This window comes from Gallus gallus, chromosome 2, assembly GCF_016699485.2.
Source record: "Gallus gallus isolate bGalGal1 chromosome 2, bGalGal1.mat.broiler.GRCg7b, whole genome shotgun sequence".
In the NCBI taxonomy this organism is placed as follows: domain Eukaryota; kingdom Metazoa; phylum Chordata; class Aves; order Galliformes; family Phasianidae; genus Gallus; species Gallus gallus.
The window spans coordinates 125,328,169-125,352,983 of NC_052533.1; the positions used below are offsets into that span (position 1 = coordinate 125,328,169).

Sequence of the window (24,815 nt, forward strand, 5' to 3'; positions counted from 1 at the left end):
ATAAGTGGGGATACAATATCTTAATCTTTCCTTCACCCACTGCTAAGGTAACTGAAGTCTAACAAAGCCAGGTGAGCAGTCAGGGTCACAGCAAGTGAATCATGAAATGATCTGAAATTAAACTGAGGAGCAGGTAGCTCTCAGCACAAGCTTTCTTCCGCACTGTCAATTTGTACAAGGGATTGTTTGCCCTGGTTGGATATAATGCAAAGATTAGAACCTTTCCAGATACGGTCGGTGCAAATTATATCCTGGCAGGAGTTTCGTGGGCCTTTTCTGAAGGGTTTGTTATTATTCTTTGTTGGCTTCTATTGTTTCCTAGGATGCTCTGTTGATGCTGTATTTACCAAATATATATATATATATATATCAAATTCATTACAGCATTAAGTTTGGAGAATTGTTAATGGCTTTTTAAAGCTTTTGAACTAATTTTTGAGATTAAATTGCTAAACGATACCATTCTCCATGGAAATCAACTGCCCAGACCGAGAGGTACACCTCGCTACAGGTACAGGCCCAAAGGACTGCAGAAACTGCTCAGCTGTTTTCACATAGATTTCCCAAAGTTTCTGGGAAGAGGAAGCGGTGCAGCCTCCATGGCAAAGAAGTCCAGCCATGGGAAGGCCATGGCAGGTCCAAGGAGCCGTGCAACAAAGCCAAGGAGGCAGGTCCTTGGCCATTGCCAGGGTTGCAATGAAAGAGGGTGATCCTGATACCTCCCAAAACTGATCTCCAGGACCAGAGCTCAGGTACCATAATCACCTGGGCCTGGAGTCCCCACATCCTCAGTTCCCCACTTGCTCTCACAGACACTGACTGTGGCTTCATTTTAAGCCACATCTTCCACCTCTCTCCAGCCAAGCATGGGCAAATACATCACCCAGTGGCCACTACCAATAGATCTACCAGTTGAGACCACTACATGTTTGACTTTTCCCACATGGAAATGGCTCAGCAGGCTGGGTTTTTTGTTTTCTTGACTGTTTATTGAAATGATTTCAACAACCACAGTGATCAAATATCCACCTACACAGAAGACTGGAAGCAAACAGAGAGGACACAACATATGTGGGATGTGGACTGTGCCTTCACTCACATACAGAATAAGTGCCAAATCAGCCCAGAAGATGGGAGAGAAAAATATGCGTAAGGAAGGACCTATACTTTTCCCACATGTTCTAGGTAGGAAAACATCAGGCTGGGTTGTAAAGATTTAAGAATCACACTTGCTTGCTGCAGGAGACCGTTTGGCACAGAAATAAATGAGAGTCTTAGTTTGCTTTGGGGAGTGTTGTGCTGTATTTGATTTATTCCAAATTTATGACTTTCACAAAGACAGTTGCTAAGGGACATTAGCGTAAGAAAGGACAGAGGAGCCATGACTTATTTTATGCTTTTTTTTTAATAAAATAATTTAATTGATCTTGCTTTAAAGCCACTGCACTGCACCAGCAGCTTTACCTTGGTTTGTTTACATCACAACAGGCAAGTTTCAGCATAAGCAGCACCTGTCTCTCCAATTACTCTTCTACGTTTTAAATGCCACCATCTTACACCTTCCATTGCACCTGGGCAATAGTTAGTTCAAATCAATCTGCTTCCACCAGTACCAATCTATTTTCTGGGGACTAACTACTCACAACCCCTTTGGTCTTGTAATCATTTGAAATGTTTTCTGGAAGTATTTTATCCATACATTGCTGTAGGGCTTTAATTGCATCGAAACAGGTGTTATCCTTGGATATAGCTTCCCCCCCACCTGAAATTATTTAACTGCAGTTTTTAAAACCTGCATTAAAAAGCACAGATTTCCATATTGCACTGTGCAGATTTTAAAACAAAAAGTCTGAATCTGGAAGCTGAACAGAGTGTAAGCTGCAGTTTTTTAGTTTCACAAACTAATAAATTAACAGGAACTAAAGTAGAAACCCGACTACATGAAATTGCCAGCCGGATGTCAAGAATGCTGTCGGAATAGTTTACAAACATTTGCTACTGTTGCACCTCTATGCTAAAAGTCATTCCATTTTGTAGTATTTCTAATTTTCTGGAGGCTCTGTGGTGCCTTCTTGGCACAAAACTCCAAAGCAGACATGCCAAGGGCAAACAAAGGCTCCAAAGTTTAGTTCGTGTGCCAGATTCTTCCAGTGGCCAAGCACCGTGTGCCCATGCTGTTCTGTCGGCACATCAGCTGGAGCTTCCCCAAAGGTTATTGACAGAGCTGGCTGAAGTCTTCGAGGTAAATAATTCATTGGCTGCAAAAATGCAAGGTAGAGTCAGTCAAAACACGTTGTAGATGTGTGACAAATGTGGTTACAGTCTTCATTTTAAAAGTTGGAAAATATGGAAGTACTCTTAGATGCCATCTTCTTAATGAAAAATTGCAACAGAAATACCCCAGGGCTATGTGAGACCAATCACTGCTTCATTTCTTGTTTTCTCTTTTTGGCTTTTTAACACTTTTCCTTATTAATGAAATGAGCAAGGCCTTTTTTGGTTAGGTAAAATGTTCTCTCCAAGCCAAAGTTATTACTCTTCCTCATATTACCTGTTTTCATTCAATCAGGAAAAAAAAAAAATGTTATGTGCACACTCTACTCATGACTTATATTAACCAGAAACATTTAGAAAACAATCTGGATCGAACTGGATGGCTGGACCAGATGGTCTCCAGAGGTCCCTTCCAACCTGGACTGCTCTGTGAGTTTGTGATTTTTAACCCAGCTTTAAAAGGTAGCCTACAGCTGCAAACAAGATTTCAAGTTTTTTCACAGCGAGCACAGAATAGAAATTGAAGACAGACTATGGGCAACTGAAAGCAGTCCCACTGTCCCTGCTAGTGCAGTGCTGCCACACATTTCCTGAATTTTCAGTATAGAGCTGAATTTGCAAGAGGACTGGGCTCAGAAGATAGCTTATTCCTTTCAGTACTGGAGGATGAAGAGAAGAAGGAGCCAGACTCCTTCAGGACAAACAGAACAGGACAGAAAGTGGAACACTGGAAATTCTGATTTGCTACTAGGATAAATATTTAACCAGGAAGCTGCCCAGATGGAGGCTGTAGGCCTCCTTTTTGTCTTAGGGAAAAGTTCAAAAGGAAAGAAGATATCCCCTGTTGTATGTGCTGGAAGGATGTAGCCTGCACTGATCCATTGAGGTTCCTGCTCTGCTCATCGAGGCTCCTTTCCCATTGAATGGGGGACTTCTATTCATGGTTTGACTACAACTCTGCCATCTGCATCTTCTTTCAGGAACCAAACGTAAATGGAAAGAAATCCCATGGAAAATCTTCCCTTAAGAGTAATCCAAGGACTTTGGCAGCTCTGTGTGCATATCTCACCTCCCTTATTTACATGCATGGGAAAGGCACAATATATTGTGTAATCCATTAGGAGGTGTGCACTGTGTCTCTAACTCTTTTTCATCATGTTTGTATAAATAATAACTTCATCATATGTAAAAACATTAAATGGATAAAATTACTCAACTTGTTTTTTTTTTCCAAACAGGAAAAAAAAAATAGCAATCTCCTTTAATTGGAGTGTTTCACAGAGGAAGAACAGGATGCTGGTTTTAAACAGATTTCCTTGGAAGAGTAAATGATGATTGAACACTCCATTTTTGGCACCTGGAGTACTAGGCTTTCATTTAAGCAAACTACTTGACAGCATTTTGTCTTTCAGATTCTGTTGCACACTGGCCAATACCAAGTCTTGATATTGGCAAAAAGTAGATACTGCTTTGAATTATACTGCTAACCACTATTAATGAATGTATTATTTAAAGTGGCATCTCTTTCCAGCTCAAATCCAATTTCTTAAGTGATAAAGGAACGAAAAATTGTCTGCGGCTCTTTGTGTTCTTTTAGTGTTTGTAACAACATTGATCTGTATGATGCTTTCCCTTCTACTTACTGCCTTTGTCTCCTCTCTTTTCTCAGGAAAAAACAATAGGCCTTCAAAGTACTAATTAATTATTAAGTAATAAGTACTAATTAATTATTTGTGGTTTGAACAAGATACCCAAATTCTCATTTCTTTTGAAAGTATGTGTAATCATGTTGTTCTTTACAAAGAAAGTTGTCAATCAACTTCATAAACTCACTTTCCACTTAAACATCCTTAGCTGCTCACATGCAACATAACTGTCCCAAAATGCTTTGTCCATGTCTGTGTTTTTTATTGGGCTAACATGGGGTGGACTACAAAACAGCAGAGTGGTTATTATTCACTGTGCATCTACGTAGACACACTTAGGTTACCATAAGAAAATATACCACATCATGAGGTTCATCCTAGATTTTTTCAGTCTTTTTTTCCTCTGTGATCACTGACTTATATCAACTCTATTACTGTATCAAATACTTTTCATCAGCGATGCAGATCTAAATTCTAGTGAATAAAATAAGATTACATCTGATATTACGATAGCAGAGAGATGTTCTAAATGCATACCAGGTTTGCCAGTTTTAGATCATCGGTGATATATTCAGGTTATTAAAACCCCCTGAACATGTCTCTAGGGTAGATGATTACATTTCTAGTCCCATAGATGAATGAATGCGGAATGTATAGTATTTACCTCGCAGTTTTTTTTCCCAGGAGATCATAACACTTGTTTGGATAAACAAATTAAAAGGTTAGAATCATGGAATCACATTGCCCTTCATCCTGGACCAGAAATGTCATCATGCAGAGGGTATTGCCTTGCATCCTCAGACTTTTCCAGAGCCCTAAGTTCACTCCTGCAGGAACTAAGAAGAGCTAAAGGTTTAACAACTGGAAACAAAATGAAATCACAATCACATCTATAACTGTTCTGTACTGACTACATGAGAAAGAACAGTGCAGACCGGTTTCCTGCTTCACAGGGACAGAGTTCTACCATAATATACTGCCTGAGAAGAGAAAGTGACAGTAAAAATCAACAGAGAAAAAAAATAAGCTCTATTACATTTAGTAAAAAAAAAAAATAAAACCATATATATAATAGTCTGGGAAAATGTTTTCTGCAGTTGTAAGGCCGCCAACCTTGGGAATGCAGGAGGACATCACTCTGCAGCTGTCCTGCCACCCTCACACCCAGCCCATTTCCCTCCACCATGGCTCCAGCTGCAGTAGCAGCAAAGCATCTTTGATGGGAGCTTGTCCCACACACAAGAATACAAATAATCATATAGATACAGGAAATGCATACTCAGCGGGAGTGTACCCTGAGGGAAAAGAAGAGAGAAGTGCAGAATTCCAACTACCTCAAGCTCTCACTGGCATTGTACTTTCCCAATTAAAAGTCAATTTTAAATGCCTTTTTCCCGAGTCTTTTTGGCAAGCTCTGCTACTGGTCAAGAAAAAGCACTTTGAATTGTTCTTGCTGAGGAAGTACGTATTTTATTCTTAACTGCTCATTTTCAAGTTAAATACATGCCCGTCCATCCATTTTTGTAGTCTTAAAAATGTATTTTAATTGATTTCCCAAGTATTTTAATTGATTTCCCAAGTACTGTAAGGTCTATTAATTCCATGGATCTTGCAAACACTGCATTTTCCGTATTCCAGATGCTGTTCTAATCATATTCATTAGCAGAATTACTTTTACCTGCCAGCTAATACTTTACACTGAATTAATAAATGTACTGTTTGCTATCAGAACTGAGTGGACAAATAAAATAAATTACCCAATAGTATGAGTTTCCACATGAGTCTAACACTGCTCTATTGTGTCATTCTAAGAATAGATATAATCAGATTTGAATACAAATGTGGCAAATGAAAAATATGTGAGTACTATTTTAAAGTGTGAAATGCCACATTTCAATAGTATCTCCCTTTTCCGTATTAGAATTTAACAGGCTTTTTTTTTTTTTTTTTTTCTCTCAAATTCTTTGTTGTAGTGAAGTCTTTATGGAAAGCGTGCTTTCTCTCTGAGGTATAATCAGCAGTTGGAATAGTCAGTAACTCATACAATGTATAATCAATTCATCTTTCTACATGTTTTAATGATCAATATTAAAAATAGAACTATAAAGAAATGCATGGTAACCTTCCAATTTTAGACTGTATTTCTCTCACTAACTAGCAGAAATACCCGATGTAAATGTCTTTTTGCCTGTGTTATTTCCCTATAGTTCTCAATTAATTTTTCTAAAAGCTCTGAAATTCTGCCAGCACCACACGTGCATGGAAGATAAAATGAAACAGCAATTAATCCAATCATCTTTGATTTAACATTAATGTAACTCAGTGCATTAGGCCTTGTTTTACATGCAACTATGTTGTTCCTACTACATTTCAGAGAGCCCCAAATTAGTCAATTCACAAATCATAATTCGACCAAGAAGGATGAGGGTATTCCACTCAGTACTGCCCTTCAGGAACATCCCTCTGTCCCAAGGAAGTAAGGCATATTTGTAAGGCTGGCATCTCTTCTCCAAGCAGACAGAATAGGTACGTGAGAGTTGGCAGCAACGCGCAGCATGACCCATGCTAATATATTCTCAAGTTGTCATAAGACTAAAGCTGGAAATTAGAATCATAGAATCATAGAATGGCCTGGGTTGAAAAGGACCACAATGATCATCAAGTTTCAACCCCTCCTGCTATGTGCAGGGTCACCAAACACCAGACCAAGCTGCCCAGAGCCACATCCAGCCTGGCCTTGAACGCCTCCAGGGATGGGGCATCCACAACAATTATTAGGATGATCAGTATATTCAAGGAAGAAACTCTGAATCAAGTGAGCCCCGTATCTGGCAACACTTGCCCGGTCCCACTGAGCACAATAAGAATTTTGCATGTAAGAACAGTTAAACACACAGTCACGTATTTGTAGTGTGAGAGAGCTGACTGGTTAGCAGTCCTGTTTATTGCCCTATTTATAACAGCAGAAGTCAAAATGATTCATCTTATTGCAATAGTAAGCATGGAAATTAAAAACTATTAGGACTAATTGCACTGTGCTGCCAGTGCAACCTGAAACTGCCGAGCTCACATAGACATTCATTTAGCCCACGTGATTGGCATCAGAGTTATTCTGTGTTTAGTGCTTTACATGTTGAGTATCTGACAACAGACAAGTAACATTTCCTGAAGATCTGTCCCTTCATTGTACTCTTCCTCTGAATGCAGTTTTGATTTTACAGGACGGGTTGGACTTAAAGACTGTCACTCAATCATGTGGACACCACGCAAAGTTCAATTGCAGTACATCTTTCGTTAAGGATTCATTAATAGACACTTCATATAAAGTGCTACCACATTCCCACATTCTCTTTCATATTTTTTTTCTCTCTCAAACCCCCTCCTTTTTTTTTCTTTTCTTTCTTTTTTTTTTCTTTTTTTTTTTTTTTTTGCAGCTGAGAATAATTAACTGTTCTTTTGTGAGTGTCATTTGTTCTCAAGGAATTAAATGCCACCTTATTTCTCAGAACAAGAATTCAACTGTCATAATTATAGCTTCATTTCAGGATGAAAAAAAATCATAATTTATTACAGATTGTTCAGTGTGTGAAATAGGTTTAAATGTCTTTGAAAGTAAATTGTGGCGTGTCACAAAGGGCTTTTGCCATCACTGTAATTGATTTATAATTTTACATTTAAAATTAACAACATTCATCCATTGTTCTCCTATTATATAAGGTTCTGGCAGGGAGCTTAGAGTTTTGTGTTCAGTTCTGGTCATCACACTACTGTAATGATAATAATAAAGTTGTAATAGCTTAAGAGATAAAAATGATACGAGAAAGCGAAGACAATACCAGCATTAAAAATATGCTTGAGACTGAGAATATTTTCTGAAACATGTACTATGCCCCAGAAAAAACGAGTAGATGAATTATGTTCGCTTTAAAATAAAGACAGTTAGGCTTAAATTTAATTAAAGGTTACATTAAACTCAACCTAAAATAGGAAAGAATTTAAAATTAATTTGAAATAATTGAGTGCATCTACTTCAACAGAGTACCAACAGGTGAAACCACTGTATTTCAGAAGGCATCAATCCTAGCTGCAAAACTCAGTCCTGTCTGCATTTCAAAGCTACCCACTCATTCCAGAATAGCAGAAGGAACAATTTCAATTTGTTTGTTTTGATCTGGGTAATGTTGGTGTTGTGGTACAGTTAAGCATCATAACTGCCCATCCATTTTTTGAAGTGACTGCATTTCTCAGATAATGTCATTGAACAATGTGTTAATGTCATTGAGCAATGACAGAACTGAGATAATGACATTGAGTAGTGCTGCACATACCCAGAAGAAAAGAAAAAGAAAAGAAACAGGAAAAAAAGAAAAAAAAGAAGAAAAAAAAAAAAGCTAAGAATGCATAGAGAATTAACAACAAAAAAAAAAAGGTTCCAGATCCTGGATGAAAAATTGTATTCACTAGTTTTCAAATACTGTCCGTGATTCTGATCTCAGCAGTTTTTGGGGGGGTTATTTGGTTTTATTGAGCTTATAAGGTATCACCTATAATAATATTAGTGTGAATAGAAAAACAAATTACTCCTATTAACTAATTACTCTACACACAGTTGTGAGAAAGAGAAAGAAAGAAATCATGAAGGATGAGAAGATTGATTTTGTCAGTTATGCCACATTCCCAGTTGGCCACGTACATTCTTCTTTTGGTCTCCGTCTTTTAGACCTCTCAGATTTCACAGAAGAATATGTGCAATAAATACAAATGTGTGAAAGAAAGAGCTGAATGATTTTCTTCGTTCCTTAAAAAGAGGGAGCAACATCCCAGTGTCTGGACTTTATCACATCAGAAACTTATAAGATCCCTCAAATAAGAGAAACCTATCCCTTCACAAAACTGCTACTCCAATTTAAGGATGACAAAAGTAATCTATAATCTAACTCTGTCCCACAAAACCACCTTACAGGAATTTCTACCCTTTCTTTACTCTTTCTTCTGTGCCTAATTTAAAGAATGACATTTCATAAAGTTTTAAATTTTCCAAAGAAGGAAACAATAAGAAATGGCCGTGCTATTAAGATCTTCATCATTTAAGTAATTTTTAAAAAATGCTTGGGTTTTTGTTTGTTTTTCATTTTTAGGGGGCAGATGGTTCAGATTAACAAAGCAGAAAGTTCAGCATCAAAGTGGGGAGCGAAGAAGATAAAATGAAATGGTGAGCATGGCCCAATATTAGCAAACTTCAGTCATAGCAGAAGACATTGAGCATAAAAGCCTACAGGAGGCTATGCTGAACAGCACAGGTTATCCCCTTCCAGTGAAGAAGATGAAGATGAATGTCATCAGCCCTGCCTCTGGCTCCTTGATTTGGGAAATATTATATATCCTATGATAGTCACTGACCCTTCCCCAGGCCTCCTTCTTCACATTTGCATGCAAAGACAGGTCACAGTCTAGCAGATGGCCGGAAGGCCGTGAGATGATAACTGATCTCGATCATTTGAGATTGTGATATGATATTTGAGGCCAAGGGCAAATTGAAGACCCAGCAAGGCAGAGGGAAGTAATTATATGGGCCATATCAAGCGTTTCCAAACTCTAAAATAAACAGAACAGGACAGTGCTGTCCTCATGCCTACTGGAACCTAATACTGACGGGAGATTCAAGGACAGTTTACTTTAGTAAAACGTTGTCATGTAATGTTGGCAAGGTCAGTGTCAGTTTGGATTACCTGCCATGCAAATGCCAGTCATGCATGTCCTGCTTGCCTTGGGCTAGTCTTACTCATGCTCTGACTTTTCAAAGATGTTTATGCTTCCATCCTCACAAGCTGAACATGGGGCAGCAGATTTAGAAGCTGGAGCATCAAATGTGTTTCATTGCAAACCTTTTTTGCTCCTTTTCTAAAGTACACACAGCTTTTGTCTTTACACTCTTATCCAATTATCCAACAGCGCGCCCCTTCACACTGAAAACACACACACTGAAAACTGTTAGAATTAAATGACCAGTTCCCTTAAGAAGGAATGCACTCACTCCCAGCTCTCCCAGTTTGTGCTTCTAGAGGTTGGTGAGTTGTTGTTGTTTCTTGACAATGTGTGAAAGTTAAAGCATTCGCCAGGAGAAAGGGATTCTTTTTTTAGCATATTCTTTATGGGCTTCTCTCTGCTGCAGGACTGCCATAATGAACCACTGCCTCCAGCAATCATCTTTCCTATCTCCCACCTCTGCCTTTCCCCAGCGATGCCTTGGGGCATGGCAACACAGCTAACAAAGCCCAGGTTACAAACCTGCTCTGTCTGCCATGCTTCCCAGCTCCCCTTCCTTAACTCTTTTTCATCCGGTGGACATCCACAGACAATTCACCCCACTCCAATTCCTGAGCAAGAACAGTAGCAAAAGCTAGGAATCTTCTATAAAGTTCAGTTCCTTGGAATTATTCAAGACGATGGAGGACTTATTTCCAAGGTCTATGTGTACGTGCCATTAACATTTTCATGGTTTAGACAATATGTCTGACAGAATGATGTTTCAAGCTCAGCAGAGTCTAGAGGGGGCTGGGAATGGGAGTGGGGACAGGGATTGTGGCTGGGGCCAGGCCAGAGCTGAGGATAAGTCTGTCAGACCTTTGTCACCAGTGCCTGACACATAATATATATAATAATATAATATATATTATAATATAATAATATAATAACAGCTAGGCTGGGTTTTGCTGGGAACACACTAAAATGGGCAAGCTCAAAATTCACACCCATGGAACATTATAAAGTATGATACAACTGATATGACTGAGGCTGACGTTGCCACTGCATCCAAAATCACACGTACTTTCAAGCAGTCACAGCGTTTTGAGGAAACCAAACCAGGTGAGATTTGAATCAATAACCCAAGCAACATGCTCTTTTTCTTCTTGTTACCAGTTTCCAGTCATCCCAGCCCTTGTGATCAATTCTAAGCTCCACTAATTCTACAAGAAGATATTGCAGAGATCTGATTCATGATGTTCCACATTCTAAAACCAACTGCTGTGCAACGTAATGTGCTTAATAGCAGTGCCCACGTTTTATACAGTCTTGTGAGCCACATTCTTCATTCTTTTATTTTAAGAAGAAAAGGCGACTTGTCAGAAAGTGTGGGATTTATTGCTATAGAGAAAACACAGTGAGATAGGGCATTGGTTTTGTAGTGACCTTTTTAGATTGTGATACAAATTTTTTATTTATTTTGATCAACCTCAAGCAAAGGTTATAACCTCTTCCAGGTTGCACTTATCTTAATATTAACAAGTGACTTTTTTTTTTTCCATCTTCAGTAATACGAAATTACCATCATTTGAAAGACCTGCTTAGGTTCCCTGACCAGAAGAGGCGTTTAGCTGTGTCGCGTGTGATGTATGGTGCGTTTAATTGCTCTGTGCAGCTATTCAAAAAGCATTCAGAAGTAATCATTTAGCATTAATATCCCGGGGCAATTCAAGGTCACAGTACATTAAAAACTAATTCAGAGTAGTTCTAGAATGCATTTTTCATATACAGATACATAATTCTTTTATGATGAAAGTGACAACAGCTTTGCAGCATGATGAGGGGACAGTGATATTCTGAGTATCTGCTACTGGTCTTATTCTAAAAGCAGAAAGACACCTTTTCAGCCCTTTCATCACTACTCAACAGCTACTAATTTCCAATGAACTCAACATATCCTGGTGCGTGGTGATGAACAAATACACTTACCTGAGCAATCATGCAATCTTGATGTAGAAGTATTTTAACCTCAGAGTATCTGATTTCCCCATTGTTATTTTTCCCAAAACTCACTCTTCCGAACAGTATTCAGAGACCGACCAACACTGAACAATTCTAATGTGTTCACAGCTAATTATGCACAAGATACTCCCTTGTAGAAAAGAAAATAAAGCCATTCTTGCCACAAAATAATTGATTTCAAAATATGGAAAGCAGGATAAGATCATAAAAGATTACATTGCCCTTAGCAGTCATAGGGTGATCGCTGAGGGTCTGGATGACAGAGCAGTCACCTTTCTGTCTCAGGGGGAGGAATTTCCTTCCATTCTAAGCACAAGACACAGCAACCACAAATACCAAAGACACAGTCTGCATGCATCGCAACATGATTAGGTGTAAAATTATTCATAGCCACCCTCATAGCACTCACTCTGTTACCCACACACTACACAAGAGATACTGACAATCTACAAACCAGAACTCGTAACAGAGGAAGAAAACAAACAAACAAGTACCAAAATAATGTTGTAGTCTCACACCATCACCCAACAATCATTTTCTGCTTTCTTAGGTTGCTGTTAACACCTAGATGAGAAGCCACTCAGGCTATCCAGCTTTCAGAAAATTACTCAGACATATGCTTTTAATGCAACAGGACCTCAGCGTGAGAGAAAAAGCCAGAGCTGAGTTCAGGCAACATACAACTTGCTTCCATGTGCGCCTTCCACCTTACTGGGAGACTGCAACTGGTGCTGCAAACTGGAGCTGGAAACTGGAACTAACCAGACCATAGTTGTGTCACAAGGATCCATAGCAGCTGCAGATACAGTTCACGCTACTTCCTTCCTGCACAGATTGAAAACTTGAAGAGAGGAACCAGCACCTTTTAGCTCTGACAGTGGATGAGACACAATATATAAGCATCTAGAAAGGAGTATTGGGCACCCACAGGTGCACACCAAATTAAAGCACAGGTAGATGCAGATCTTTCTAGAGCTGCCTTGGTCAGATATCAGGATTTTTGTTTTTGTTAAAAGAAAAAAGAAAAATGTTGGTTGCAAAAGAAATTATGAACAGAAGTACTAGTGAAAGCAACAGCTAGGAAGTGAAAGGCTACAACACACTAAAGAACCAAACTGGCATCCTCAAAACAGTGGTTATATACAGGTAATCTCACCGGGTTGGCCAAGGTTCTTAACTGATGGGTACGGTGGGAAAGTACTTGTTTTTTATAAATTATCTCATGTAGCAACATGATAATCATTCTTCCATTAGATACGTTAGATCAAACTGAACATTTTAATGTAGATATCAAGGGAAATCACTGAATATAAGAATTCCTGGCACACTCAAAGAGGCAGCTTCTCTTTAGGGTAAGAAAGAAAAACATTTAGAAATGATAATTTTTTTGAAACTCTTGCTAAGACAGCAGAAACAGTTGAAGTCCAGCTAAGGTACCTCAGATCTGTTAGCAATTACATTAATATAATTATATTTTGATGCCCCATCCCTGGAGATCCTCAAGGCGAGGCTGGATCAAGCCCTCAGCAAGCTGATTTAGCTGTGCATGTCCCAGTTCATTGCAAGGGAGTTGAAATAGATGGCCTTTAAAGTTCCCTTCCAACTCGAAGGATTCCTTGATTCTATGAATATGCCCATAAATAAGAATTTTCTCTGTAGAACTACGTGGTTCAATAAAGATCATCTAATAGTCAAAGTGTCGATAATTAAAGTGGCACTGTTACAGCTCCCAGCCATCACTTAAGCTTTAAACGTGCCTATTCTGTGCAGGTCTTGATTCTCCTTCGGTCATTCTCCATCATCATCCTATCATGCTTTTTTTTTTTTTTTTTTTTTCTTTCAAGTACACAGCAAAGTTCATAAATAGAGAAAGGAATTGTGAAAGTAGTGGGCTGTAAGAGCATGTCCTAAAATCATCACAAAGTGATTGCAAGCAACAACTTAGAGGAGGTTATTTAAAAAATATCAGCATCTTTAGTAGAATTTTGTATTAGACTAGGGAAATGGTTGCGTGAAAATATTATGTTTGAAATTCATAGTTCAATTTTGAAATATTATGTTTGAAATTACTTTTTGAAGTCAGGAAGGAAATTCAACATTTTGAGGAAGAGCTGAGGTCTTTTTCTTACTAGCTGAAGCAGGGCTTTCAGTTTCAAACAGAAATTTCGGCAATGAAATGCAACTTCTTTTAGGTTTTGATTCTATGTGGATTTAATTTAAGCTTTTAAAAATAAAAATGTTCATAACATTGAGAAATTTTAGCCATAAAGTTCTGATCTGTACATTTAAAATATTACTGTGGTCAAGAATATGTTCTTATTTTACCTCACTCAATTACTGAATGTGGTGTCTGATATAAGTGCACTGTAGAGGAGAAAGAAGGGGACTATAATAACACCTCTTTCATGATTCATATTCTTTTTGAGCATCGTGTGCGAAAACTGCTTACCATAACTGAGACCCCCCTCTTTGTCATAGAGAGTTCATAAACAAAACTGAAAAGTCTAAGAAACAATTGGATGTGAAGGACATTTAAAATCACAGTGACACCGGTAGATGTTTATGTTTTGACTTAACTTCGCTTTCTAAATGACCAGTCTTAAACAGCTCAGCAGACCAGATAAACACCTGGAAAAGTATTTGCAGGATTTTTTCAATCAATGGAATATTGAAACAGGCTTCAAATTAAGTATATGCACAAATACTCAGCTGTTTTGAGAACTTCTTAGGCATGCCTAACACAAGCCTATTCAGAAATGTGTTACTGTCTACTGTGCCACCACTGGTCATATATACAAAGAGATCTCACATCCACAGAAAGAGCTTGTGTTCTCCAGTAAATGGATCAACAAACATTTCTATTTATTTTGACTTTATTAATCTGCAGTATCAAATAGGAGGAAGATCGCAAAGCCACCACCACAACATCAAGTGAAAAATTGGACCTACTAAAAAACTATCGTACATGGTGTCACAAAATCACACAAGGTAACGAGTAAGCTTTCAGACAGACGCCAGTCCACTGATTTAACCAAGAGCCCAACAAATAACTCCATTCACACATCTTACCAATACAGCCAACACGATGCTGAATTCACTCCCTTGGTCTTTTTCTGTATCCTGCCACCACATCTCTCTTATCCCAAACCCTTGGAGTGCATGGAGGATGGGAGTCTCCTAGGTGGGAAGACAAAAGCTGTAGCACCTTAAGAAGCAGCACTGAGGTTTCTCCATTCCTCTGAGTCACAAGAATAGCTTCAATACACTGAGCACTGGGCCAAGATCTGCTCTGTTTAAATTCCAGTTTATCCTTGAGTTCCTCATGCTTGAGCCCAGGAAAATCTCTTTTTCTGGGCAATAGCTCTGCAGTCATCTAGGACTCCTGGTCATGATGGAGTATTGCTGTCCACAAAACGTTAAGGTTCAGTGATGTTTTCAACCATTCTCAAAACAATTATGATGAAGTACAACAACAAAAACTGTTTTTCTGTTTCACAGTCTTATTACTAGAGTGGTTTTATACTCTAAAATCTCAACATTTAACAATCCAAATATGAAGAAAATGAATGAAAATTTCACTACAGACATCCTATTGCTAAAATTAATGTTTGAAATACCTCAATAGCTCAGTGTCATGAAGAAACCATTCAGAAAATCGGTGAAATGAAATTAAAAAGATCTTTAAAGAAAGGGGATCACGTTTCAAAATTATCCCTAATCATGGTGCCATGGGAACATTTTTAATATGCTTTGCAAGTTTTGCACCCAATATTTGATATTCCATTCAGGCAGCCTGTTCCCAGAAAGCACCACGTAGATAGTGTGGTGACCTTTTGCAGCACAAAGGCAATGAATTCAAATCCTGTTGTCTGCAGCTGGCGTTGCCAGAGAGGGCGGAATAGATAGGAATAACTTGGGTATATGGCAATTTTCTTTGCATGTGCAGAGCTCTCTGTTTTCCAACAGCAGCAGGCTCCTGCCTTCGAGGATTTATAATTCTCAAGACTTTTGGAATTTGTAATTCCAGTAGGTGACCTGGAGGAGACAGGGCAGAAAGGAGTAGGATGGAGTGGACAGTAGAGCTGGGCACTACTCTGGGAAAGCCACTGCAGCCCTGGCCTGCAGATGCTCACGTAGCAAAGGACAGGGGGGAGAGAAGGACAGATCACTTCGGCAAGATCACATGGTGCCTTGCGTACACGAGTGGGTAATTTTCATCTGCTTAATTTAATTACTTCAGTCCTCTGGTATAAATCCTTTCAGCGGGATCATGGTTTAATCAGAAGCTGAACCCACACAGCCGGGGTGACAGACTGTATGCTAATCTGTACACCCTCAGTCCCCCCAGCTACACCTCGCAAGAGGAAGAGATACAGTTCTCTGTGTTAAAAAGCAGACGCAGGAATTATATCACAAAGGAGAGATCAGAACAGCAAATTTAATGACTTAATATTGTACAATATAAAATCATTCCAGTTGAATAAGTTTTAATTTATTATAATACATAGATGCCAATTATGCCTGATTTATTAAGAGAAGTTCAGCAGTGCCGAGGCCCTGTGTTTGAGTGGTTGCCATGGCACCAAGCTTTTACAAGGACATCTTAAGGATCATTAAAGTGTCAAGGTGATAAGTTTGACACTCAGTGGATTTAACGATGGATGATAATAATGTTACCTCTTCACATCACGAAACACCTAGAATTCAAGCTAGGTGGTATAAATTTTAAGCATTTTTTATGTAAGATATTTTTAAAAAGAGGCAGTTGATGCTACTGAAATAATGTTAACCCAAAGTACACTGTGCTCCCTCCAGTGAAATTTCCTTAACCTCCATTTTTTAGTGATTTCAGGCTGCCACGGCTCCTCAAAGCATCTCAGCCTGTGCCCTGCTTTTATCAGACCTCACAGGCTTGCTCCTGACCAGAAGCTCCGGGCAGGGAACAGTCCCCTGGCTGCATGCTGCCAATCCAGCTCCCAGCAAGCCTCTCAGAATATTTGATGGCAAGAAGGGGAGGTGAAAAAGGGAGAATCTCTACTGCATGCTGTGAAAAAAACCTGATGGCAATATGCTCTGCATCTAAGAAGAAGCTCTCTCTCAGCTGTCAAGCACAACCAATTCATTTCACTTTAGACATAGAACCACCTTAGGCTGGTAATGACTTTTAGTGGCATGCATAAACCTTACTCAAGTCAATAACTTGAACACAAAAGACATAACAGGCCTCAGTATCTCTGAGCCCTAAAGATACTCACACAATAACCACCATGGCACATTAATTTAGGTGCTCTTACCTACTCTGGTATACATAGCAGTGCACCCTTCGTCAGAGCTGCCACAGGGTTAAGAGGGCTCAGAAGTGCAGTCCTTGGGCTGCCATGTACCACAGACCTGAGAACAGCAGTCTCCATGCAGCTGGCTTGTGTATGACAGCACAATATCCACCTGTTTTCCTAATTAGACTCCTGTAAGTATTACCTACAAAATGCCCTCTCTGGAAAAAAAAAAGGATGTTGCTCCTTACCTTGCAAGCACAGTCTCTTTCTAAAAGGAGATTAATTAATTACACCAACAGTTTGCAACTTGCTTATTGGACCAGTGTAAATAAAGGATGGGGAATTGACGACCCAAACACCAAATGTACCACTAGCAGCCAGCACTCATGCCTACTAAGCTGCGCTTCTTTGCCGAGCGTTTCTATGCCAGGCATTCCATGTCTAATGTAAACACATTTGACAAGCATAATCACAGTTTAGCTCCAGTATCTTCTAGTAAAACTATATTACTGACATGAGAATAATAGTCTAGGACAAGCGCATAATGTTTTCCAGTCATTCTAAACAATTCTGTGCATGCTTTGCTCCAGGAGAACAGTTTTCTTGTGCCAACACAGACTCTCTTGCTTGACTTGGCCTGCATTTTTGGCAGAGGTTCCAAGCCTTGACAACTTTCTTGGTGTCACTATTCATTTGGGACAAGCACTGGCCCTTTCTTCTACCTTTCAGTCCCTGAATAACTTTTCTGTATTCATGCAAATATATTTCCAGTACCATTTTTTTTCATTCTGGCACTTGATCTATACATTCCTCAACTTGTTAAACAAGAGATCAGAGCAGGGGATCTTGACCATCCTGTGCTGGCAATCTTTGCTTTCTGCAGAAATCATTCAGCTTCTCTCATATGGATCTAGCCAAGCTTAGGATATACTACTCTGGACCTGTGTCTTCTGTAGTGGTGGCATCCTATTATTCCACTGTATTTTCTTGCTGGTCGAAAGATTTCAGTGAAATAATAATTATTCTTCCACCATCACGTTATTCACTTTGGCAAAGGTACTGTGGTAAGTGACACATGGTCGAGTTTCACCAAAGAGTGGTTTCCCATAAGACTTCTCTCTTTGACCATATGGAGTTTCAGTGCTTTTTCTACATATAAGCCATGTCAGTGATTTTGACTATACAATGAAGTAAGAACACTAAATCCTGTTCACAGCAAAGGAATGTTGATATGCGTTTCTAATTTATTTTTCTAAGACATCTACAACTTGTCATTACCTGGTGAGTAAAGCACATTTCAGTTTGCTGCTATCACGCATTTGTATGGACTTTTCCCAATGCAGATAATTACCACTGAGCAGTGTCCACTCCTGTTAGAAGAAATCCATCTGTGCAGGGTATATTGCTTTACTGTGTTGCACGCATGCTGTCGTGTCAGCCAGCTCTTAGAAACTCTTGAAAAAGGATGAAAATGCATCACTGCACTTGGCATCAGAGATTATTCCCATTTGGGTTAGCTGTAACTTTATGCACAGCAGTTCCGTGGACATTTTTCTTGACTCAGTTTTTGAGTTTCACAGGTCCTCATAAATGAAGTGTCTTTTTTGCAGCATTTAGTATTACTCAATATGTCTGGAAGAAGTGTCTTCTCTTTTCAGAGCTTCAATCTAGACTGAGAGCTTTCTTTTTGGCAAATTTAAATGTTCAGTCAAGAGAAAATCTAGATATTGCACAGTTTCCTAGATGCTATGACACAGGCTGCAATCCTGGCACTTTTTCTTATCAGAGACTTATCTTTTCAAACTTGCAGAACTGGTATTTGAGATTTCACATTATGGAGACTTTTATGAGTGGTTTCATCTCAATTTGATCCTTCTGATTAGAGCATTTTCTTCTTGCAATAAATTTTCACACAACTTGCAGTACTCCTCAAGTTTATAAAGCACAGCTTGAAGGATAGCCTCTCTCTCTCCTACCTTAGTTACCCGAAAATGCCTAAGCCAATCCAGTGTACTGAAACCACAAACTTCCAGAACAAAAAGATACCTTCTGAATTGCTCTTTCCTTCTTTATGCCAGGTGATCAGTCCTACAGAGTAAAGATTTTCTTCCATCTCCTTCCATGTTTTAAAAAAAATCAGTTTTGCATTTCATTATTTTTCAATTTCAGTTTGCTGGTTTCCACTTGAGAGAAGATGCTTATCGGGTGCATGTTTAATTTGAATGCATCACTTCCAAACCTACTTAATTTATAGAGCAATGAACTAACTAAAGTAGAATTTTCTGTTAGCATCCACAGAGCAAGAATTTTATTAAACAGTATGCTACGGTATGATTATTGAAAATGAAGGATTTTCATGCAGTTTAAGCATGCACTCTCTGTAAACATATGTAACTCTCATCTTGGGCACCAATTTCACTTGAAATCAAATTGGATTATTTGAAACTATGACTAATTGTGATGTTTTTGATTTTCTTGTTCTCTTCCTTTTGAAAATGAGCTTTTTCTCTTTCAAGATCTTGTGCAGATGCATGCGATACTTCTGGAGAGCAGTAAGTCTGTTACAAAAGGCACTCAGTGAGCGTGTTTCTTTTCCATTCATCTGAACACTCCTGCAACCCTTCATTGTTCTTTTTCCACATACAGATGTGCAGTCGAGTTTTTGACAGTTCTTCCCCCAAAGAGAACTTTCAGACAGGAGAGCAATTATGTCGAAAGCAATTCCTCTTTGCCCAATCACAGAACAGAGGTAATATCATGTGATTTATGACTTGCAGTGGCCAAACACCTCAGCTTGGAATTGCAATTACTCACAATGTGCGATATAAATCATCCGGATGGACACTTTTCCAAAAATATGGATATGGAATAAATCAGAGGAAATCATAATCGCCTGGTTAATGTTCACCAAACAGGGAGGGAGTCCAAATGTGTTGAATAAATTATTTGTTAAGAATTATTCACTCACTTCTACTTATCACCATCTTTGCCAAAAGCCTCCAGGCCCTCAGAATCGTTAGATCAGTACTAAATACATGTTTCGTAGCGTAATGGCTGAAGCAGGAGTAATAAAAACATACTTACCGCTGTCAAAATTAATCTGTTAATAGGAAAGTTTGAAGCAAGCATTCTGTAACTCATATCTGTGAGGAAACAGGTTCCCCATTTACAGAAAATTGAGCTGTTTTTTCTTAAGCAGCGAGCTGCCTATTGTGTGGGTAATTACAAGAAGGTCTGTGTTGACCTGGCAATGAGGTAGTGTATCTAAATACCTGAAGTGAAGGAGAAAAACAGAAATGAAAGCAGAGGCCCCATCTGTTACACCGTAATGATTGTGCTATTTGAAGGCAGAAAGGTTTGTCTGAAGCAGCTGGTTTCTCTCCAAGTGACCTTTTAGCATTTCTACTTTCGCCGCCTGACAGATGTGTCAACTCAATAATTTCAAAAGCCCCTGAGTAAATAACCAATTGTGAGCAAGGATGACCCAAAGCGATGACAAAATGGGTGCGCACAGCACATTACAGAACATAATACCTACTGAAAGAATGGGGAACATTATCGAAGAGGGAAAACATTTTACTCTTTATTTTTGAGTTAATGGTTTTCCTGCCCACAGATCAGTTGTTTTCGAGGAAAAAAGGAACTGTGAAGTGAATGGAAGGGCACTGTGGCGCATTTGCCCTTGGAGCACATCCGTAAGCTGGCTGCAGGACTCAGGTGGCGTCACGGAGCTCAAAATGGACTGCAGCTCCCTTCCTCAGCCTACAGCCAGGAAAGACTGAAGGCCAAAGCTAATTGGCTTTGTGACTGATTGGGGAACTGCAGAGAGGTGACTGCAAGACCCAATCAAGTTTAAAGTTTGTTAAGGAGTTTCCAAAAGTGATGCAGATGCTGCTCTTAACTCGAACTTGAGGCCTGGCTCAGGAGAACGTCGAAGCAGTCAGAGCACCCTGGATGTGCTCTGATGTGACAGTGAATGCTAAGGGCCCACACCAGTAGAAAATGCTTTTCCTGCACAGTTAATCAAGGACCCTCCACAAAGAATTAAATATGCTAATCTTGTCATATTTAGTGTAGTTACACTTCAAAGGCTGAAGAGGTTTAAAGCAGCTGACAGCACAGGCAGCACATAATCGGTCCATGCATTCTGAGTTCATCTGAGCAAGTCCAGTGTGCCAAGCCTGTGAATAACTGCTGTATAAAAATTTCACTGCAGTGTCCATCAGAAATTAGAAAATAATTATTAAGTAGAATCGATTTTCAGCACAAGAACAGATATTTTTATTTCTTTAAGAGAGACAACATCAGAACTAAGTCAGTAAAAGATTGGACTTCAATTATGAAGAGCAGTCTTTATGTTATAGAAACTTCTTCAGTTTTTCAAAAGGGTTTTCTCATGGTTGCTTCTGGTTGCATCAGCGATTTGTTAGTGGAGTGTAATAGCTGTTGTGCATCCAGCAGGGATGGCAGAGGGTTTGGGTTTTGATGGTAGGTGCTACTTTCAGATTTCTTCAAAGTTTCAAGTTCTTTTTAAAACCAACAGAAGCTGTAGAACTGAAATCCCTCTTCGCCAATCATCGAGACACAGGCTAGACTTTTCTTTGCAGTGGCAGGGCAAATTTCCATAGCCTTCCTACAGACTTGATGTCAACTTTGATGATGGAAGGAAGACTCATACTTTAAGACTCATACTTCATATCCATGAATATGTCAAGATTTGACCTGATTTCGTGATTTAAGAACATACCTGATACTAGAAAATTTAAGATGAAAAAGATGAGGAGATGGATTGAGAAATTACTATAATTAGAGATGAATCATACAAAGTTTAAAAGAGGTCACAATTAAACTTTGACATTTCTGCAGTGTTACAATATATCCCTTGAAGGCTCTTGCCTTTGTAAGAACTCTGTCTTTTGGCAGCGAGGTGGATGAGTGTTCCACAAGGAGCCCACAACATGTGATCCAAACTTTTCTAAGTCCAGGCCATGCTTGCAGATCTGACTGCACATTTCTCCTTCCCCTTCCAGTGCTCAGAAAACTTCACATGCAAGTTAATGGGCTCTTCATAGCAGTTCATCTGACCCCATAAAGCTCTTTATAGTGGACAGGTGGCTTCACTACAAGAGTGGCCAAGTTAAAGAAAGCCTCCAAAGTATTACCTAAAGTGGCAGGAAATGCCCACGTCAACAAGAACCAGAAAACCATGAATGAAGTTTTCTATTCCTTTTTATTAAGCCATTTAATATGAGATACCACAAATATAAATTAGATATTAAATGTTTAAGCCTATACCGAAACTTCTCACAACTAGGCATCGGACTGTCAGTGAGAAGCTCAGGGTCTCTGTTAACTTCAATACTCACCTATTTTTCCATTCTCTAGTCTGCTGCTGTATTTAGAAAAGTCTATGTCTATCTCCGTTAGGTTTTTACAAAGTTTTTCATGAAATCACGCTATAAACTTGGGGTCAGCAGCCACTGAGTCAAGTAATTTATCAAGTCATTACCCAGATGCAGTCTCTAACATTAGCTGTCTTATGATGCAACTTGCAGTAGAAAAAAAAAGAACACAACTTCCTCCATGAGGAACAAGGTGTGTTTCACACCACACAGTGTTAATTTACCCAAGAATATCTTTTAAATCGTTATATTAGATTAGAAGAGAATGAAGAGCAGTTGCAATTTTTAAAACACCCTGTTGTTTCAGAGGAGAAACAATATTTTGACTATGCTTTTCTGTTCTGCCATACAATTGCTCTGGGGCCTTTTCCCATCCATTTTTTTTTTTTGCAACACTCTGTTACGGTTTCTGGAAAACATTATTTTTCTTCCTATCCATTTTGTTCTTTTTCATTTGGCAAACATCGATTTTTCTTTTTTTCTTTCTGTTTCCTGCAAAGGTAAAATTAACATGGCTGTTTCCATTTAACAACTTTAGTTTATACAGCACCTTGCCAGAGGAAAATTATTTTATTTGCTCAGTGGTGTGCAATGATAGGACCAGTGTAACTCTACAGCATGGGACTCGAGCATGCACAGTAAAAAATATACATTCTTTTTAGTACAGCATACTACAGGAGAATTTCTCAGCAGACTCCCAGCTGATTGACTGAGTGGAACACTGACCTGCAGTATGAAAGTCCTGTTGGCTTAACAGGGAATAGGCATTTCAGAATCTTCTGGGCTTAGTGTTAATGGTCAGTGTACCACCTTGCAAATAAAATCTCTACTTTTGTAAGGTCTCTTTTATAAGACATGGGATAATTCTCTTTGATCAGTGATTAAAATTCTTTAAACTTCAACTGGATTCAGCACACCAGAGCCCATCCCATTTCCCAGGGGTGCTGCTCAGGGGAAACTGCATACAAAAGGGGCCATCACGTGTTCATACACTGCACTCAGTTAAAAGCAGCAGCAATTCAGATCTCACATGATGCATTGGGAAAACAGCACTTGTCCTTTCTTGCTGGTTACAGACCAGGGTCCAGGGTGAGCAAGTGCACAGAGGGACCCTGGCCATCCTGCTGCTCTGAGCCACTGGCCCTGAACTGGCCCTGTGTGAAGTGTACAGAGGCTGGCAGGGTACTCAGAGCCTTTTGGTGATCAGACAGGCATTTACTTTGTTTTCCTAAAAAAATGTCAGTGCAAATGCAGCATGAGGAAGGAAACCACTCCCAGGCCTCATCCCAGAATCAATGCACTCCGGAAACAAGAAGCATGGATTTTCAAGACAGTACGTCATCCGTAAGGCATCCTCAGGTCCTTCGGGGTGAGAATCTCTCTGGATACTGATCACCACATGAAAAAGCATCTCAGAAACCACTTTCCAGTTTAGCTATTTCTAGGTCACCTAATATGATACCCAGGCATTTCCTTGTTTCAGTGCATTAGTTAGAATACGCTGATATGTCTCTGTTACTGACTCACAGACACGAATGTATGGGATGGGAAATCAGGGAGGACATATAACAGGCTTATCTTTAGAACATGTTCGTACTGACACCTCACAAGCTCCACATCTGCCTAGCTTTGAGTTGCAGAGTGAGAGCTCTTAAATAGGACTTTCCCAATTGTACATTTCTTACTGGGTGGATTCTGTTTGTTGACAGGTGAAGAAGACAGGAACCAGACTGCTTGTAATATTTTTGGCCTCATATTGAATTTCAGTGCACGCAGATATCTATACATGATACCATGGTGCATAGCAAGCTCTGGTAATAACCAGAGAGCATGGAAATTGGAAAAAAAGGAACCATATTGTCATCTAGCTTTTTGTCACATACTTGAATCCATCTGAAATGCTAACAACAATACTGAAAAAAAAAAGCACGTGTCTTCATTAAATGTCTGCAGTGCTGAGTTTTTACTTTTAATGGTAAACCATAGATTCTTTAGGCAAATGCCAAGCCTAAAAAGAAAAAATAGATGCATATCTAAAATACAAAACACACAACAGACTACACAGATGAGCATGGAACTATTGGGTAGCTTGCCTCTGACCTGTATGAGTCCGTCTCTTGAGTATATGCCATTAATCTCAAAAAGCTCTGCACCCTGACATGTATGTATGAACACAGGTGGAGAAGTTGGGTTTATGCCCCACGGATGTTTGTGACCCACTACAAACACAAATTTCAGCATGTTGAGTTATTTTATGACTTAGGTAAGAGTCTCAGTTAAGTGGATATTTACAAGCTCAAACAAAGCCTGATTTTATTTCAGGGCCTTGTGGAGCTCTGTAGTAATAAGCGTTTGCTTACTAGCATGACTGGTGTTACAGGAGCCAAAAATTGATAGATGATTCAATAGATTGCAATAAAGACCTGTGCCATATTCTCCACATTGAGTGA

The 24,815-nt window shown here is 39.2% G+C and overlaps 1 long non-coding RNA gene across 1 annotated transcript in view; it reads right to left on the reverse strand.

Annotated features, from left to right (window-relative positions):
• Nucleotides 1-1,281: 1,281 nt before the first annotated feature.
• LOC124417702 overlaps nucleotides 1,282-24,815 on the reverse strand; it is an 89,898-nt gene continuing 66,364 nt past the window's right edge. The window contains exon 3 of the long non-coding RNA XR_006938537.1: nucleotides 1,282-2,258. This is a non-coding gene — a long non-coding RNA (uncharacterized LOC124417702). The remainder of the gene's footprint in view (nucleotides 2,259-24,815) is intronic.